The sequence below is a fragment of the Diplotaxodon limnothrissa genome, linkage group LG9 (assembly GCF_057381915.1).
Source record: "Diplotaxodon limnothrissa isolate DT_005_m linkage group LG9, D_limnothrissa_male_GT1.1, whole genome shotgun sequence".
Lineage (NCBI taxonomy): Eukaryota > Metazoa > Chordata > Actinopteri > Cichliformes > Cichlidae > Diplotaxodon > Diplotaxodon limnothrissa.
In genome coordinates, this window is record NC_140604.1 from 32576469 (window position 1) to 32595629 (window position 19161).

At 43.1% G+C, this 19161-nt stretch overlaps 1 pseudogene; it reads left to right on the forward strand.

Moving 5' to 3' along the window:
- Window positions 1-12172: 12172 nt before the first annotated feature.
- Window positions 12173-14352, forward strand: LOC146625905 (uncharacterized; annotated as a pseudogene).
- The last annotated feature ends 4809 nt before the right edge of the window (window positions 14353-19161 follow it).

Sequence of the window (19161 nt, forward strand, 5' to 3'; positions counted from 1 at the left end):
TGTTGCCATACCAGGTGGTGATGCATCCAGTGAGGATGCTCTCAATGGCACAGTGATAGAAGGTCCTGAGGATGCGGGGGCTCATGCCGAATCTTTTCAGTCTCCTGAGAAAGAAGAGGCGCTGCTGCGCCTTCTTCACTGTTTTGTTTGTGTGTACTGACCACGTAAGATCCTCAGCCAGATGTACTCCAAGGAACCGGAAGCTGCTCACTCTCTCCACAGCAGCGCCGTTGATGGTGATGGGGGTGTGTACTTCTCTGCACCTCCGGAAGTCCACTATCAACTCCTTTGTCTTTGCGACGTTGAGGGTGAGATGGTTGTCTTGACACCAGTGGGTCAGGGCGCTGACCTCCTCCCTGTAAGCCGTCTCATCGCCGTTGGTGATAAGACCCACCACTGTAGTGTCGTCCGCAAACTTCACAATGATGTTGGAGCTGTTAGTGGCCGTGCAGTCGTAGGTGTAGAGTGAGTATAGTATAGTTTACATGAGGTGGATGAAGTCAAACACAAAGCTCCCTGTAGTCAAAGTTTTTTTTCATTAACGTTTTCATTAAAATCATGAAAGTTATGGTGCAGTGACTGTTTTTATGTTTCTTTAAATTCAGAACCATAATTCCTGCTGCAAAGGTTAAAAAGGGGCCTGTTTACACATGCAAGTGAAGTTACGGGCATGAAATACACTTCAGACTGTGTTACAGGTCAAAATGAATAATATGCGATATTCAACTCAAAAACAAACTTATTAAATCTGCGGGGGTTTTTGTAACTTGTCGTGTTATTTTCTGTTGAACACCCATTTGCATATTTCGTCACCAAAAACTCTCCCAAACAAACCAGAAAATGTTGCAGGATCATCGGATTAAACATGTAACTGGTTTTCAAAGCTGTGGGACAAATCTGCAACAGAAACAAGAAAAATGATTTAATGTGATGGGTCCTGCAACACTGACGCACCGACGCATGTATCAAGCTCACATAGCAAAGCCTGCGTGCGTCGCTTTAAGAAAAAGTCACGTGATCGACACAGCTGCAGTATCGCTCATTGCCAACGACCCAATCTGTGTTTAAAAGGTTCCGCATCTGTCAACGGAATGAGTCGCCACCAAAAAACACAAAATTACTCTCGCAAAGATAAAAAAAATACACATCTCTCCATAACAAAATGGAGCCCGAAAGAAAAAGAAATGTTTCTGCTGTGTGGGATCATTTTGATCTTTTAACTGCAAATAAGGTAATAGTTTGTCTGTCTTTGTTTCAGTGTAACCTATCATAATAGGAAAAACAGCAATGTGACTTGAAGTGTAAATTATTTATTTCATTTTATGCAGGTTAAATGTCGCATCTGTTCTGCGGAGCTTTCTTACACAAACAAAAGCACCTCCTCAGTGTTTAGGCATTACAGAGCCAAACATGAAAATGAGGAGACAAACACACCGAGGATGAACACTGGTGGGCCTATATAGACACTGAACATCTTTATCATCATTTGTTTTAATTAATATGTGTTTTATTATTTTCATCTAGGAAGACTGTTCTGGACCAGGCAGTCCTGAATTTTATTATAAAGGACTGCCAACCCCTTAGTATTGTGGAGAGTGTCGGAGAGAAAAATTCCAAGATCAGAGGATCCTTTAACGTACTGGGGGGAAAGGAAGACATATTATCAGAACCTTATCCACCTGGCTTTACAGTTTTTGTGTAGCCCAGCTTCATCTGTGCCTGTGAGTTTTCCAAAGCTGTGGAAATGGTGCAAAAAAAAAAAAATGCAATAGACTGAATTCAAAAACATTGGATAAACTTTTTTTTCTGAATAGAAATTTATAATAAACTCTGAGTCAAATGGGTAACATTACATTCACAATACTTTCATTTTAATTTTCACTTAATGTCATTCACAATATATTTGTAGAGTATAAAATAAAGATGTGTAAAATATTTGCAATGTAAAAGATATAAAATGATTCCATGGAAAGTACAATACCTTACAGTGTACAAGTGTGACTTGGCCATTGAATCAGTGTCTGTTGTGAGTCTCAAGTTGCCTGCAATGGTATTTAAGGTCCAGCAGGTGTCAGCATGGAGCAAAACAGCAACACTGTGTCGACACAGCATGGATACAGTTTGTGCTGAAACGCTTCACGAGGCCTCATCTACCCATCGCTACACGAAACCGAACATGACCGTATTCAGTCATAGTCCCCTGACCTGTAAAGCATCATCGATGCAAGCAGCATGTAAATTCAAAAGACGGCATAATATCATTTTACCTCTTTTCTTCGTCCAGTGCAGAACCACACCAGCTGCTGTCGCTGATAATGCAATGACCAAAATGTGCTTTTGGTATATAGGTTTTGCCTTCTGCACTTAAGATGCGTTTAGATGAGGCCTGCTGGCTTTTAATTCAATCACCATTTTCTGCACAGCTGTCACATGACTACACTCAGACATCACGCAGACTTCATTACAGGGAGATAAAAGATTAAAGATCTGCTTAATTGCAAAGAAAGCCTTTCAGATGTATCTTTTAGAAAAGTTCAGGGCTGCAGTGAGTGTGAGTCCAGGTCACATGCCCCAGCAGAGGGAGTGTTCGCCCAGGGCGCCAAACAGGCTAGGACCGCCACTGACGCCACAAAATGTTGAAGTCCTTCTCTTAAAGCTCTTTAGCCTTTTCGGTTAGTGTTCATACTCTTTCGCTTTTATGAGCAGTCTGTAGTTCTGTAATTTGCTCAGCATCATCTTCTTCCACTGCAGTAAGTGGTACAGCATAGTGCTCTTGGAGATCTTTGTCAACCGTCTTGTGAGTATAGTTAAATGTCATTTAATGGTCTGTGTTTAGATTTCAAAATCCTTAAGTATTACTCTGGGGTTACTGTTGCATATACTTTAGCTGTAATGACATTCACTCTTAATGCAGATGCGTTTGTACTGAAAGAACCCTGCGAACTTCACTCATAGTTCGACCTTAAACAAGCACACAGAACTCTTCCCTAAACTACAAAGCATCACTTTGAAGTACAGTAGAAATTAAGTTACCTTTGATGAACATGTTATAGAAACTTATTGTGGATCTTTCAACTTGCCTTACACCACTCTCATTCTACTTTTAACACTGTCCTTTGTTAATTTCCACCTTACTCCAGTTGTATACAGTAGTTGCTGCTGTGCTTGGCTGCTTGTGAGCAGTAAGCTTGTGTAATGGCGCCCTCTTGTGTCGCTCTACTGTACCGTCACTCTCTGCAGCTGCCGTCTTTGTGATGAGCTTCTTGAGAACTGAAGAAGCTTCTCGGATGAGAGGTGAAGCGTCTTCAAGCAACTTAAGGAAGTCCAGACGCTTTTCTTTCCAAGCTCCTTAGACTACGATGACCTGGATGGCTGAGAACCTTCACCGACTCTTAATATAAGCAGTCCTTACCCTTAAATCTCACCTCTCTTCTTCCTCTCCTGTCTTTATTATCTTTCTCCATCTCTGCGTGAAATTAGCTCCCCTTCTTTTCTTTCCCAGTGATATACAGCAGATGGACCTTCTGTGCCATTTCATGTTTAGGTCAGTTATATTTCTTTGTGCAGTCATTTGGTTTGTTAAGTTTGCAGTTCTTTGCCTGAGTTCAGTTTTGTTTCTTTGACCTTTTTTATGAGCTCAACATTAATTACTTTTGTAAATATAATTTTTGGGTTAAATGAATGAAAACCCTTTTTTTCTAATAATTCCTGTGACTCCTGCTTTTTCCAACTCTGCCGATCACACAGCCCTAAATATTTCTTTAATGTCCTGGTCAAATATTACTCCAAGGTGTTACTGGAGGCCAAGGTAATGCCATCCAGAGCAAGTATCTGGTTAGATACCACATTTCTAGGTATTTTAGGGCCACGTATAATCAGCGGCAGAAAGCTAGTTGTCACCCAGGTCTTTATATCAAGCTCTGCTGTGTTCAAGCTATTAATTACTGCGCGCAAGAGAACCACAACACACATCAAACATTAAGTTTCAGTTATGCCAGCTTTAACTTTGGGATGCCTCAGCTTCTCCTTTATCCCCCCCACACACAACTCTCTGGCACTGGTCATCCTGGGAGTTTCGTCCTTCTACGCCCTAACAGTTAGCAGATAACATAGTGAAGCAGCGCCAAGCAGTTTTCACAAGGTCATGCTGACACATAATTTGACTATGACTTTAAACATTGGTAACTTCAGGTGTTGCTCTGATATACAGGAAATGACATCACGGCTCAAACTCTTTGTCAGTAAACCATTTCTTTATTTAACATGTAAAATTTTGGTTTAACTGTTGCAGGATCTCATATCACAAACAAGCTGAAAAAAAAAAACTGCAGAAAACATGGATCGATGCATTCATTAAAAACATGATAACAGGAAACAGATTTTTGATTCAACTGCTGGAACAAAGCTAACCACTCAACATGAACACTACAGTAGAACAGTTTAGAAAGCTTAAAATGTAACGAGGCACATTTTCATTCATATTGTTTGAAGTCCTTTGAAGTGGTGAAGCCTCTCCCACATTCTTTACAGTAGTTCAGTTTGTCTCCAGTGTGTCTACGTTGATGTATTTTAGGGTCTTTTGATGACTGAAAGTTTTTCTACAAAGGTTGCAAAAAAAGTCTTTCCCACAGCGATGACAGGGTTGAGAACTGGATCCATCTGTGTCGCTCTGCTTCTGAACAAAGACACAAACACAGTGTAAGTCAGTCCTTCAACATTTTCACCCTGAACGTTGCCTGAAATAAAGAGCATCTCTGCCAAAGTCCAATTACATTTTACTGTTTACATTATCACACTCAGCTCAATTTAATGTGCTATAAAAACGATAATAGTAAAAACATTAAATTAATACTAGTTTAATGCTACAATAACAGTAATACAATCCTCAAACACTATCACTAAAAACCTGTGATTAGAGTCTGAATAATCATTCAGAGGTGTTTTTCCATGCAGTAAAATTGCTAACATGCTAACACAACTTGATAGGCAGAGTTGTTTCAAACAGTCAGGCTGACAAGATAACAATATAAATACATACCTCACAGTAACTGCACTTGTAGAGTCTTTCTGGTGTGGATCTTTTGGTGTGCTTTCAGGGAACGTGGAGATTTAAGTCTTCTCACATAGATCACATTTATAAGGTTGTTCCTCAGAGTGGGTAAACATGTGTTGTTGTAACTGTGTGTTTATAGCAAAGTGTTTGACACACTGACCACAGCTGTACACATGTCTGGTGTGAATGCGTAGGTGTGTATTTAGGCCGTCTATCCGGCTGAAAGTTTTGCCACAGATGTCACAGCTGTATGCCTTAATTCCAGAGTGGGTAACTAGATGACTCTGTAACTGGTTACTGTGGCTCTGCCACACTGATCACAGCTGTACGCTTTAACTCCACTGTGGATGAGTTGGTGTTTGTTTAAGCTTCCAGACACAGTAAAAGACCTTCCACACTCGTCACAGCTGAACGGTCTCTCTCCAGTGTGGATGAGCTGATGCATTTTTAGGGAAGCTTTTACGGTAAAATCTTTCCCACACTCGTCACAGGTGTGTTTCTCCTCTCTCTTTCTTCTGTGAGGTTTGTCGGCCTCCTGAGAGCGCTGACTTCTCGCTCCACGTTGGTCCTGCAGTGACAGAGATACAAACAGAGGCAGTGAGTTGTGGGAAACACATTCTTCTAACTGGGCTTTTATTAGTGGTACTTTGTGCAAAGCTTGTGTTAAATAAGTAGTTATACTCATTTTCATACACACATTGCAAATGTGCTCATGAGAGATGGCATTGAGTCTTTTGAGGGTCAAACACGCTTCCAGACAAAGATAAATATTCAACTTGTTTCTAGGGCAACGATTAGAGACATTTGGCCTGCAAAGTGCCCGTACACCTGTTCAGTGAGATGAGCACAGGAACACACACACACACACACACACACACACACACACACACACACACACACACACACACACACACACACACTTTCACCTCTGACATGGCTTTAAACTACATTAATTGACGTGACTGATTATTTGGTGAAACTGTGATATTTTCCTCACCTCCTGTGTTGAGCTCATTGTTTCCTCTGTAGTGACTCAGCTGAGTCCAGATGGCTGAAAATGTTCCTCTGCTGCTCCGTCAGACTCTTCTCCTCCTGCTGATCAGCTGGGACACAAAACAGATCTTTGTTAGGCTCCACACTGCACTGAAGAGTCAAAGTGTCTCATATGTTCATCTGACAACACAAAGTACAAATTTCACTCTGATTGCTTGTAGAAATCTTGTGAGACGTGTTGTGCTGCAAAGTGAGGAAACTCTCTCACTCACTTATACTTCAGGAGGAACTTTGTGACATTGGCTCTAATATTCTAAGCAGCCCTTTACTATGACAGGGCCAGAAAGTCCTATTTGAAGGTTTGGGAGAAGGACCATGTTAAAGGTGGATTGGGGTTTATACACTTTGTTATGATACAGGTAAGGCTGTAAGAGCCTGAGAAGGTGTCCTGAATGAACCTCTAAAACCAGTTTTCAGCTAACAACTCTGCTTCAGTCTGGAAAACAGCAACTACAAGTTTAAAGACTCCAACAATTCACACCCAGCAACAGCCTGAACAGCTCCTCCTGTGGTTTCCACAAACAGGGACAGACCTGTTACTCCCCCACCCCACACTTTCAACTCCTTCAGGCCCCCAGTCCCACCACCTCCACCATGTAAACAGACTCTTTAACATACAGACCCCAACAAAGCAGCTGAACCAGACTCAGGGTCTCCATCATAAACCATACAGTTGGTTTACACAGCTTTGTGTATGTATGTGTAATGTATATATAGACACGTGTGTGTGTGTGTGTGTGTGTGTGTGTGTGTGTGTGTGTGTGTGTGTGTGTGTGTGTGTGTGTTTGTTTGTTTTACATTGCTGTGCTTGAGAGCCTCCATCTACCGGAACCAAATTCCTTGCACAAGCTCCTCCAGTCCTCCTGTCAGGCCTGAGCCACTATGCTGCCCATTTTTCAACCCTGCAAACAAACGAGCTGAAAGCTGAACTCTACAGCTTGTTGTGGTCTCCTGTGGCTTTAGGTGCTGACAAGCCTTCCATCTGTTCTCCAGAATTTTCATTTACAGCCGTAAAATATTTCCACATGATGCTCCTCTTTCTCTCTCTCTCTGCAGCCCAAATGCGTTTTCTGGACATAGCTGAGTCACGTGACAGCACAGTAACAAATCCCAGCAGGGCAGGAAGAAGGGGGCGGAGCAAAGTGAGTCTGCCGCATAAGAAGCGGTGTTCAAACAGACAGCTGCTTCTTCATCCGCAGCGAGTAAAATAGTGAACTCGGAGGAGTATCGATCGTAAACCACTACCAACGTCCTGATCGATATCTGCATCGATCTGCCCACCCTTGTCTCCTGGATCGTAGCTGAGATCAGCGTGAACCACGTGGGTCTCTGCTCCCTGATCTGTTTCCTGTGTTTGGAAAGAGTTCCAGCTTCATCACGGAGTTTCTCTCGGTTTGTGGGCTCATCTAAAGGTAAGCACCGAGCTACTGTGAGTTCAGTTCATGTTGAGTTTAGCTCCTGAATGAGGTCTTCTGCTGCTCTCCTCGGTGTCTGCTGTTGAGTATTGCAGCATCGACAGCGATCAACTCGAAGGAAAATGATGACGGAGGCAAAAATGTCCTTAATATTTTATGAACTTTATTCCTCTTCAACACGCGGCAAAACTTTTCTCATAGGTGCCGTATCTATTTTCTTCTTCTGTTTTAGGAGCGCGATGATGCAACATCCGTGCTCTTACAATGAAACAGTGCCTCATTGTGGTGACAACTAAAATACTGTCTCTGTTAAACCACAGTAACCATAATGCTGTTAAACAATGTACAACATGAGTACACACAATGAATATCTTAACATCTGCTCACAGTTTATTGTGAACACGTTGAGAGAAGAGTGAGAGAGTGTTTGGAGAAAAACACCAACTAATCATTAGCTCAGCATGCTGGGAGAAGTTGGAGCAGAAAAGTCTTTTCATTGTCCCTGCAGCTGTTTTTCTGCCTGCACCAAACCTCTACAGCCTCGTTTCTATTTGAAGTGATAACAGGAAATGGATGAGAGCGATCTGCTGCAGTATCAGGGTCACAATAAACTTTATTGTCCAGCTGCTGTGGATGAACACATGAGAGGAAGTGAACTCCTACAAAGTCTCATTTTAATGAGTGTGGCTGCTGTAAAGTGATGCACAGGAAGATGTTAACAAAACCTAATGAAACAGAGATGAAAGTAAACAGTGTTCATATTTGAAAGCACAGAGAATAAAATATATTGTGGTGGTTAATGTGCAGCTCTTGGTGATTTGGGAGAATCATGTTTCTAATCATGTTGTGGATTGAATGTTGGGTTTTATTTATTTTGTTTACAGAAGTTTTTCCCACCTGTGATCGTTCAGATTGATTTGTTGGGTTGAGTTGAATCATGTAAAGGTTTAAAGCTGCACTTCCCCCAAAAAGAATAAAGTATAATATTGAAGAAATTAATAATGTCTTCCTGTGTCAAACACAGCTGCAGTCAAAGCAGGAAGGAAAGCTGGTTAAAACTGTTGAATGTGTAAGTTTAAAGGCCCCATCATTAAAGCACAGGTAGATCTGAGTATAATTACAATTCTTCTTTCTATGAAATGAATGTTCAGCATCGAGTGAATTCAGATGTTCTGTTCAGTTTTCTTTCTATAGTGAAAGTTCACAGCAACAATCGTCTTAAACTGCTTCATATTGTGATCCCCCTGTATGGTTTATGATGGAGACCCTGAGTCTGGTTCAGCTACTTTTTTTGAGATCTGTATGTTAAAGACGCTTTTTGCATCTTACTCCAAGATGGCGCCGCGTATGGATGCCCTGGTGCTTCAGTGCGTTACTTTTGTCTTGTTTTTGTGCATTTCTTCTGTGTCTGGGCACTCCTCTGGATATTCTTACACCAGAGAAGAGCTCCTTAACTGCAGGACTACAACGCCTGTGGATTTATTTCCAATATTTGTCGCATCTGCGGCAGATTTACTGCTGACTCTGATCAGGAAAGTGAGACGTCGAAAGAGAGGTAAGCGAGCCGGCGTACTCGTGCGTTTGAGGAAACGCGGACTGAGAACGGCCCTTCCTGGGATCTTCCTTTCTAATGTACGCTCACTCTGGAATAAGATAGACGAACTGGCCCTGATTAGAAGCATGAACAGAGACTTTGCCTCCTCCTGTGTCTTATGTTTTACGGAGTCGTGGCTCAGTGAGGACATCCCGGACTGCGCGTTCAAGCTGGAGGGCTTTCATCTGCTGCGCGCGGACCGGCAGGCCGCTCTCGCCGGTAAAACCAAAGGTGGAGGTGTCTGCTTCTACATCAATAGTGGCTGGTGCACAGATGTAACAGTGATTGCCCAGCACTGCTCTCCCTCTCTGGAATATATTTTTATTCACTGCAAACCGTTTTATTCTCCGCGGGAGTTTGCTTCATTCATCCTGGCCGCTGTTTACATCCCGCCAGACGCGGATGCGCAAGCAGCTCAGTGCGCACTCGCAGAGCAGATTCTCCACACGGAGCGGACATACCCGGACTCTCTCATCATTGCTCTTGGGGACTTTAACAAAGCCAATCTGAGCCATGAGCTTCCGAAATACAAACAGTATATTAAATGCCCGACCAGAGAGGAGAGGACATTGGATCACTGCTACAGCACGATCAGCGGGGCCTATCGCGCGGTGCCGCGCGCTTCACTCGGACTTTCTGACCACGTCATGATCCACCTAATCCCCGCGTACAGACAGAGGCTGAAGCTCTCCAAACCTGTCGTGAGGACCAAAAAACTGTGGAGCAACGAGGCTGTGGAGGAGCTTCGCACGTGTTTGGAGACCACAGACTGGGACACAATGAAGGCTGCTTCTAACAGCTTGGACGAGTTTACGGACACTGTCACCTCCTATATCCACTTCTGTGAGGACAGCATTGTGCCATCACGCACCAGGGTGAGTTATAACAATGACAAACCCTGGTTTACTCCTAAACTCAAAAAGCTGTGGCTGGAAAAGAGTAAGGCGTTCAGAAGCGGAGACAGGGACTGCTACAGAGAGGCCAAGTACAGGTTCACTAAGGAAGTGGACATTGCCAAACATCAGCACTCTGAGAAGATGCAGCAGCAGATCTCAGAGAATGACTCGGCCTCTGTGTGGAAAGGTTTTAGGAATATTACAAACTACAAGCCTAAAACCCCCCACTCCACTGATGACTTGCTCTTAGCCAACACCCTGAACGACTTCTACTGTCGTTTTGACGAGCCATCAGGCAGCCTTCACACCTCCAACGACCCCAACAATAGAGGCACTTTGGACACTCATTCCCCCACCTCTCCCCCCTCCATAGAGCCATCACCACCTTCAAACTGTTTACCTGCAACACCCGCCCCCTCACCCCACACAAAAGAGGATTTCACACCACCTCCTCCGACCACAACTCTTCATATTCATGAAGCAGATGTGAGGAAGCAGTTTAGGAGTCTGAATGCTCGGAAAGCTCCCGGCCCAGACGGTGTGTCTCCTGCCACCCTCAGACACTGTGCAAACGAGCTGGCCCCAGTGTTTTCTGGCATCTTCAACTCCTCACTGCAGGCATGTCATGTGCCTGCCTGCTTCAAGTCCTCTACCATAATCCCTGTCCCCAAGAAACCTAGGATCACTGGACTAAATGACTACAGACCCGTGGCTCTGACATCTGTGGTCATGAAGTCATTTGAGCGCCTAGTTCTCTCCCATCTCAAGACCCTCACGGCCCCCCTCCTGGACCCCCTGCAGTTTGCATATAGAGCCAACAGGTCTGTAGACGACGCCATCAACATGGCCCTACACTTCATCCTGCAGCATCTGGACTCCCCAGGAACCTACGCCAGGATCCTGTTTGTGGACTTCAGCTCTGCCTTCAACACCATCCTTCCAGACCATCTCCGAGGCAAGCTTTCCCAGATGAATGTGCCTGATCCCATCTGCCGGTGGATCACTGACTTCCTGACGGACAGGAAGCAGCACGTGAGGCTGGGAAAGAATGTCTCGGACTCCCGGACCATCAGCACCGGCTCCCCTCAGGGCTGTGTTCTTTCTCCTCTGCTCTTCTCCCTGTACACCAACTGCTGCACCTCCACCCACCAGTCTGTCAAGCTAATCAAGTTTGCAGATGACACCACCGTCATTGGGCTCATCTCTGACGGGGATGAGTCTGCCTACAGGAGGGAGGTTGAACGTCTGGTGTCTTGGTGCAGCCACAACAACCTGGTGCTGAATGCCCAGAAGACAGTGGAGATTATTGTGGACTTCAGGAAGCACACAGCCCCACTCCCCCCCATCATCCTGACTGACACCCCCATCACCTCTGTGGACTCATTCCGCTTCCTGGGTACCACCATCACCCAGGACCTGAAGTGGGAGCCCACCATCACCTCCGTCATCAAGAAAGCCCAGCAGAGGATGTACTTCCTGAGGCAGCTGAAGAAATTCAACCTGCCAACACGGACGATGATGCAATTCTACACTGCAATCATCGAGTCCATCCTCACCTCCTCCATCACCGTGTGGTACGCTGGAGCCACTATCAGGGACAAACAGAGACTGCAGCGTGTTGTGCGCTCTGCTGAGAAGGTGATTGGCTGCAGACTCCCATCTCTGCAGGACCTGTACACCTCCAGGACTCTGCGGCGTGCAGCCCGGATCTCAGCTGACCCTTCTCACCCTGGACACAGTCTGTTTGACCTGCTCCCCTCAGGCAGGAGGCTCCGGTCCATTCGCACCAGAACCTCTCGCCACAAGAACAGTTTCTTCCCCTCTGCTGTTGGACACATGAACAATAACCACATGACTGTCCCCGCCACTAACACATGACCCTACGCTGTGTCACTGCATCATTTCATGTCTGGCACTGATCACCACCTGCACTCATGTATATATCTTTCTACGTAGCACTCATAATTCTTATTCTCATGTATATATCTCATGTATATCTCATGCACATATCTTTCTTTCTACATAGCACTTTAATTCTTATTGTCTGCACTGAAGCACCGCAGCAATTTCCTAATGTTGTAAACCTCAACATCTGGCAATAAACCCATTCTGATTCTGATTCTGATTCTGATCTCTACTCTCCAGTATGGAGGGAGGCATAATGGGTCGTGGAGACACTAATGAAGTGGTGATCAGGTCCAGGCTATTTTGAATGGTGGAGGTGGTGGGTCTTAGGGGGCTGAAGATGTTGAAGCGGGTGGGGTCGGGGGGGAGATTATTTATCTCCTTGTGACAGAAGCCAGGTTGTCTCATTCGCTACAAAGAATCGAGTTTAAGGTTGAGTTTGTTCCACGACTGCATTTCACTCACTGCCTCTGTATCTTTGATACTGCAGGACCAGCGTGGAGCGAGAAGTCAGCGCTCTCAGGAGGCCGACAAATTTGTTGAAGATTGAAAGAGAGGAAAAAATATAGCTGTGACGAGTGTGGGAAAGATTTTACTGTGAAAGCTTTACTAAAAATGCGTCAGGTCATCCACACTCGAGAGAGACCATTCAGCTGTGATGACTGTGGAAAGTCTTATACGCAGATGTCAAAGTTAAAAAGACACCAACTCATCCACACTGGAGAGAGACCATTCAGCTGTGGCGACTGTGGAAAGTCTTTTACTCAGTCTGGAAGCTTAAAAAGACACCAACTCATCCACACTGGAGAGAGACCATTCAGCTGTGGCGACTGTGGAAAGTCTTTTACTCAGTCTGGAAGCTTAAAAACACACCAACTCATCCACACTGGAGAGAGACCGTTCAAGTGTGATATTTGTGGAAGGTCTTTCTCCTCAGCTTCATACTTAAAAAAACACCAGGTCATCCACAGTGGAGTTAAAGCGTACAGCTGTGATCAGTGTGGCAGAGCTTTTACTCAGCGTAAGAGCTTACAGAGTCATCTAGTTACCCACTCTGGAATTAAAGCATACAGCTGTGACATTTGTGGAAAAACCTTCAGCCTGAAACGGAGCCGAAATACACACCTACGCATTCACACCAGACATGATGTGTACAGCTGTAGTCAGTGTGGTAAACTATGTTTAACAGGCGCACACTTACAACAACACGTTTACCCACTCTGAGGAGACACCTTATAAATGTGACCTGTGTGCGAAGACTTTCAGATCTCCACGTTACCTGAGACGACACCAAAAGATCCACACCAGAAAGAGACTCTCCAAGTGCAGTTACTGTGAGGTATGTATTTATATTTTTATCTTGTGATTGTAGCCTGACTGTTTGAAACAACTCTGCTCATCAAGTTGTGCTAGCAATTCTATTGCATTGAAAAGCACCTCTGAGTGATTATTCAGACTCTAATCACAGTTTTTAGTGATAGTGAGAATTATATTGCTGTTATTGTAGTATTAAATTAGTATTAATTTAAGGTTTTTACTCTTATCATTTTTGTAGCATATTAAACTGACCTGAGTGTTATAATGTAAACAGTAAAATGTAATTGGACGTCTGCAGAGATGCTCTTTATTTCAAGCGACGTTCAGGATGAAAATGTTGAAGGACTGACTTACACTGTGTTTGTGTCTTTGTTCAGAAGCAGAGCGACACAGATGGATCCAGTTCTCAACCCTGTCATCACTGTGGTGGTGGGAAAGTTTTTTGTGACCTTTGTGGAAAAACTTTCAGTCATCCAAACACCCTAAAACTACATCAACGTAGACACACTGGAGACTAAATGAACTACTGCAAAGAATGTGGGAGAGGCTTCCCCAAACCAAGTATCTTAAAAAAACATGAACGTATTCACAGTGGCGTTAAAACACATCTCTGTGATCAGTGTGGGTCATCCTACATATCTGCATTTGAGCTCAAAGTGCATAGACGAGTCCACACAGGAGAGAAACCATACAAGTGCAGACACTGTGACAAAAGCTTCTCACATACAGATAGTCATAACTGTCATGAACGTACACACATGGAAGGAAACTACAGCTGTGACCAGTGTGACAAGAGCTTCAGGATTCTCAGTTCATACTCCAAACACAAACGATCCCACGTTACTAATAAACTGTTTCACTGTTACCAATGTGCCAAAATATTCACCACATTGTCTTCTCTATGCAAACATCAGCGTGATCACTCCCATCTCTGTGAATCTGCAGAGACAGAAAGATCCTCTTCTGGTTTCAGGGTCAGACTCAAATCCCTTGAGATCAGGCTCCACAGAGTTCAGATGGAATCTCCTGTAAAGATCTGATGAGGCAGCTATGAATGAAAATGTGCCTCTCGTTACATTTTAAGCTTTCTAAACTGTTCTACTGTAGTGTTGGTGTTGAGTGGTTAGCTTTGTTCCAGCAGTTGAATAAAAGAAAAATCTGTTTTGTTGGGTTTTTTTTTTGTTTGTTCAGGCTGTTTGTGTTATGAAATCCTTCAACAGTTAAACCAAAATTTGAAATGTTAAATAAAGAAATAGTTTAATGACAAAGAGTTTGATCCATGATGTCATTTCCTGTATATCAAACCAAAAGCTGATGTGACAAATGTTCTCAGTGACACAGATGGAGGTTTATCAGAGGAGACTTGGCTGTTCTGACACTGAACAGGGTTCCTGCAGCTTACTGAAAATTCTGACCTGAAATTTATGAAAAAATAAGATCTTTAAAATCTTTTGTATTTTAACAAAGTTGCTGTAGGTATCAAAAATTCTGATTTGTGTTTGAGAAATAAAAAGATTAATTTTGGAAAATGATCTTTTAAAGTTGTGGTTTGATTTGCACAGCTTATCAGAGTTTCCTTTGTTGGCACTGCCTCTCAGAAGTTGTTGGTCTATATTGATATGACAGCTGATTTTTCAGCTGGACGTCCATGATGTGAATCTTATTTCACCACATCCCAAAGGTGCTCTATTGGACTGAGTCTCAGGTAGGCTGTGGTCTGTAAATGATGTCAGTTGGTACTAAGGGACCCAAATTGTGCCAACCAAACATCTCCACGCTATTACACCAGCAGCAGGATGGATCCATGCTTTATGTTGTTTAAGACAAATTCTGCCCCTAAAATCTGAAAGTTGCAGAGATTGAAAAAAGTTGCCTGGACTGATGGGTCTCAATCTTTTCTTGTCCACTTTTGTTGATCTCGAATGTAAAAGAGCCCACCCATCACGTTAATCACACTCTAGAATGGAAAGAAGCCAGGGAACACACACCAATTAATTAAATTGCTGAAATGTCTTAAAGATATAAAGACCTGGGTGATGTCTAACTTTCTGCTGCTGATTGTAGTTTGCCCTTAAAATTCTAGAAATATGTTATCTAACCAGCTCTGGGTGGCTACCTTGGCCCAAACATCGCAAAATATCCTGACGCTGAAAATCTACTTCATGCATTTATTATTTCTAGACTAGACTTCTTCACAGCGACGCGATGAAGGCTGTCCCAATTTAAAGGCTGCTCGAAATGCAGCCCTCAAAATCTATCTATCTATCTATCTATCTATCTATCTATCTATCTATCTATCTATCTCATAATGATCTGACAACACATATAATATTGACTATATTATATTTACATTACCACAGTGAGATGCTTTTAGTCTCAACAACATTAACTAATTGTTAGCACAGAAATGAAGCCCAACAATCATGTTTTACAGTCCCGTGGTCTCAGCCTCAGATACTCAACTAATCAGAGTGATGTCATGACTAAAATGAATGACTAACAAAACATTTTTCTCCTTCATTTCTGTCAAACAAAGCTGTATGTAACGTTTCTCGTAGTGAGTATCATGGTTGCTAGGCAACCTGAACAGCGCGACGAAGGCTAGACCGTCCCATTTCACAAGCCTCTCACTTCCGCACTTCTCGTTCTTATAGTACGCACCATATGTAGTACACGTAGTGCGCGTACTTCAAGCGAGCGGTCTCTTGATTGGGACACAGCCGTAGTTTTCCAGAGGCCTGGTAATGAGCTAATCATGTGATACAGGTGTGTTGACCCAGGGTGCGATCTAAAACCTGCAGGGACACTGGACTGAGATTGGGGACCCCTGCAGTAGATGCTATGCAGATGACAGTGAGCTTTGTCTATCCATAAAACCAGGTAACACACACCAATTAATTAAATTGCTGAAATGTTTTAAAGATATAAAGACCTGGGTGATGTCTAACTTTCTGCTGCTGATTGTACGTGGCCCTGGAATTCCTAGAAATATAATATCTAACCAGATACTTGCTCTGGATGGAATTACCGTGGCCTCCAGTATCACTGTCAGAATCTTGGAGTAATATTTGACCAGGACATTATACAAATATGTAGAGCTGCTTTATTTCATATGTGCAATATCTCTAAACATCTCAAAATATCCCGTCTCAGAGTGATGCTGTTCATTAATTTATTACTTCTAGACTGGACTACTGTAATTTGCTATTATCAAGATGTCCTAAAAACTTGCTTAGACGCCTTCAGTTAATCCAAAATGCTGCAGCAAGAGTACTGACAGGGCTTACTTCTTGTTCCTTGAGTATTTAAAAGTAGAATGGGAGGAAGAGCCTTGAGTTTTCAGGGCCCTCTACCACGGAACCAGCTTATTAGTTGGGATTGGTGAGGAAGACACTATCTCTAATTTTAAGATTAGGCTTGAAACATTCCCTTTTGATAAAACATACAGTTAGGGCTGGATCAGGTGGCTCCGAATTCTTCCTTATTTATGCTGCATTAGGTGTAGGCAGCAGGGGAATTTCCCATGATGTGTTGAGTATTTCTTCCTCAGTCACCTTTCTCACTCACTATGTGTTAATAGACCTCTCTGCATTGAATCATACTTGTTATTAATCTCTGGTTCCCTTCCACAGCATGTCTGTTGTCTTGTCTTCCTTCTCTCACCCCTGCCCGGTTGTGGCAGATGGTCGCCCCTCCCTGAGCCTGGTTCTTTGAGAGCTCTGCTTTCCTGTTAAAAGGGAGATTTTCCTGCCGTTTTCATCAGATTCCACTACACTGCATTTTCGCAGGAAATGCAACCTTTTCTAGTTTTTAACATTTAATTAACAATATATATTTTTGAATTTAAGCTAGAACAAGACTTGGCATTATTTAAAGGATATGCTTATGTCTGTGACGTTACCCCAAATAAATTGGACTCACGTCTTGAAAGTTGGTCTGCTAAAGGATTACCTACATTTGATAGTCTGATTAAAGTTGGGAATTTAATTAGTGTTGATACATTGAAACAAAAATACAATCTGGAAAGACAGGATTCATGCCGATACTTGCAAATAAGGCACTATATAAAGACGACAATTAGAGTGGCGACACTAATGTAGATTTGATAGCAACGCTCAAAAAGGCATATAGTGGCGAAGTCAACAAAAAACACATTTCCTCTTTGTATACATTTTTACAAATAAGATATTATGGGAGAAGGAGGGAGGAGTGTGCATAACACAGGATGAATGGACTCAAATATGGAAACAACAATGGAAATGCACTACCTCACAAAGATGGAGGGAATTTGGATAAAATTTTTTGATTAGGTTCTTTATCACCTCTTACCAAAAGACTCATTATGATGGGAATCCCCCGTATGCTGGAGAAAATATGGACACAGACGAGTACACCTCTGACATTTGCAGGCAGAATTTTAAACCTTGTGTGAAATGGGGTCAATGCAGTTCTTAAGCATGCATGCAAAGGTTCATTAGTCAGCTGTGAGCGAGTTTTCCCCATTCATCTTTAAATGCCAGATTTTCACTTCAGGAAGCACACAGCCCCACCCCACTGACGACTTGCTGTTGGCCAACACCCTCAACAACTTTTACTGTCGGTTTGATGATCCATCAAGCAGCTTTCACACCTCAATAGAGACACTTTGGTCCATCATCCCCCCACCTTCCCCGCTCCCCCCACAAAAGAGCCATCTACACTATCAAAGACTTCACCCACAGGAGCCCCCTCCTCACTTCACACCTATGAGGATTTCAAACCACCTTCTCCCACTACAGCCCTTCATATTCATGAAGCAGATGTGAGGACACAGTTTAACCCCTCTAGACCTACTAAAGAACCAATTCAATTCAATTTTTATCTATATAGCGCCAAATCACAACAAAAGTTGCCTCAAGGCACTTAATATTGTACAGTAGATACAGAGAAAAGCCCAACAATCATATGACCCCCCATGAGCAAGCACTTTGGCGACAGTGGGAAGGAAAAACTCCCTTTTAACAGAAAGAACCCTCCGGCAGAACCAGGCTCAGGGAGGGGCGGGGCCATCTGCTGCGACCGGTTGGGGTGAGAGAAGGAAAACAGGATAAAGACAAACCAGACTGTACTGCCATGTTTGTTGTTTACAATTGTGTTTTGTTTAGTTACTCCTCGTGTGTCATAGTGGTCTGATCAGACTTTATATATACCCTTCTGTGTCAGTTCATGTTTAGGTCAGTTATATTTCTTTGTGCAGTCATTTGGTTTGTTAAGTTTGCAGTTCTTTGCCCGAGTTCAGTTTTGTTTCTTTGACCTTTTTTATGAGCTCAACATTAATTACTTTGGTAAATATAATTTTTGGGTTAAATGAATAAAAACCCTGTTTTTCTAATAATTCCTGTGACTCCTGCTTTTTCCAACTCGGCCGATCACACAGCCCTAAATATTTCTTTAATGTCCTGGTCAAATATTACTCCAAGGTGTTACTGGAGGCCAAGGTAATGCAATCCAGAGCAAGTATCTGGTTAGATACCACATTTCTAGGTATTTTAGGGCCACGTATAATCAGCGGCAGAAAGCTAGTTGTCACCCAGGTCTTTATATCAAGCTCTGCTGTGTTCAAGCTATTAATTACTGCGCGCAGGAGAACCACAACACACATCAAACATTAAGGTTCAGTTATGCCAGCTTTAACTTTGGGATGCCTCAGCTTCTCCTTTATCCCCCCCACACACAACTCTCTGCATCAGGAAGGTCCTGGCACTGGTCATCCTGGGATTTTCATCCTTCTACGCCCTAACAGTTAGCAGATAACATAGTGAAGCAGCGCCAAGCAGTTTTCACAAGGTCATGCTGACACATAATTTGACTATGACTTTAAACATTGGTAACTTCAGGTGTTGCTCTGATATACAGGAAATGACATCACGGCTCAAACTCTTTGTCAGT